Genomic DNA, 1,798 nt, shown 5'->3' with positions numbered 1-1,798 from the left:
CGTGGTAGCCAGCGACATTAGGAAGCTGGTGAAAATTTACAGAGGATGGCACCCAGGCTATGGATAATGCAAGCACAAAATTTGAATCTGCTCTGCTGCATGGTTAGATATTATTTTTGTATCATACTTCTGTAACAGTCTTCGTGCTGAAGCCTAGAAGCCATCATGAAAATTTATCTGTGCTGGTTATTACGTACCTAAAGTTAAAACCTTTGTAAGTTCCAAGACGTTTAGACATGGTTCTCACCTAGAGCTTTCTACCAGTCACTCTGGTCGTTCTTTGGATCCGTCTACTGAGGAAGACCAGAGTGACTGGTAGAAAGCTCTAAGTCTGAACCATTCTTTGTCTTGAAAGTGGTTGAAACAAAGGTTTAATTGTAAACTAGCCTAAAAGCTATTCCATGTTTTTTTTCTGCGGTGTATATTCTTTTTTTATATTTCACTCCATACCATTGTATGGATGAAATATATCGTTTTTAATGTTATGTTTCCCTCAGTATTCGAATGGTGCACGTACAGGCAACTGTGTCTCCTTGTGATGGCAATAGGTTTCATGGCGGCATTAGGCTTCTGTGTGACCTCGGCTGGGCTATACTTCAATACCAACCTCCAGGATGTTGAAAAGGCAAGATTTGTCTTTTGTCTACTGGCAAGCTGTATGATGTTTGGAAAAATACTATGTAGTTTAACTTCAAAGAAAGAAAACAAAACAGCCATTACTATTTTGACGCAGTATTTTGAAAGCATGTTTTGATTAATATTTTTCAGCAACCCAAAGAGTCTGTAAATAACCAGAAATCTTTTTCCATGTTTTTCGACAAGAAATGTTTGATATATTTTTTAAATCGCGCAAAGCATTTTAACTAGAAAGAGGCTGCAATTGGATAATTCATTTATAAATCGATACTGTTTTGTATCTGCAAGTTATACCCTCTTAGTAATGGTAATGGTACAATATCAAAGGCAAGGGTAGGGGTCGATTCTTATCAAATGGAAATATATTATATATAGACCGCGTCTGCTTTTATGTCGTATTACGTCTGAACAGCTTGTAATTGCGCCATAACAAACTTTGTGACTTTTTCTGACATTTCACAATTCGCGTCTTACACTAACAACATCATATGTTGAATGAATGAATGAATGAATGAATGAATGAATGAATGAATGAGACTTTATTTTCGTGTCGTGCGCTTTCCCGCGCCCAGCCCGTGTGGGCTTATACGACACCGTTTGAGTAATACATAAACAAAAGAGAATCAAAGGTACAGATAACAGAATCCCAAAAAAATATGAACACCAATAAATTTAGGCTATATACAATAATGGTGAACAAAGTGAACTCATAACAGATCATAAATGCAACTAAACAAATATGTACAAAATGCACTAAGATTTCACAAAATAAATACATTGTAATTTGTGTCCATTACTTTAACCATTATTAGATTTTGTTTTTAATGTTACAGGTGACCACAGTTATAGGAACTACTAACAGCGGTCTTGATGAGTTCACTTGCTGCAGTACTAATTTCAGCGGAAATGAAGGATACTATCAGACTCCCAACCTAACGGTGAGTTGTCTAAAAGACTTCCATTTTGATACTTATTTAGGCCATGTTGATTTGATTATATGGATCACATCCGCGCGCGCATGAATTTTCGGCCGTTTCCAAAAAAAAAAAAGTTTTCAACCATATTGTAAATCGTACAAAACAGTTGCAAAATGAGCAAAAATATACCATAAGTTACAAAAAAATTAATAAAAACTATACCAATGTCGTAGAATGCCAAAATC

Source organism: Branchiostoma belcheri, unplaced genomic scaffold (assembly GCF_001625305.1).
Source record: "Branchiostoma belcheri isolate BF01 breed outbred unplaced genomic scaffold, Haploidv18h27 scaffold49, whole genome shotgun sequence".
NCBI lineage: Eukaryota > Metazoa > Chordata > Leptocardii > Amphioxiformes > Branchiostomatidae > Branchiostoma > Branchiostoma belcheri.
The sequence above is the reverse complement of the archived record's forward strand: the minus strand, read 5'-3'. Positions refer to the sequence as shown.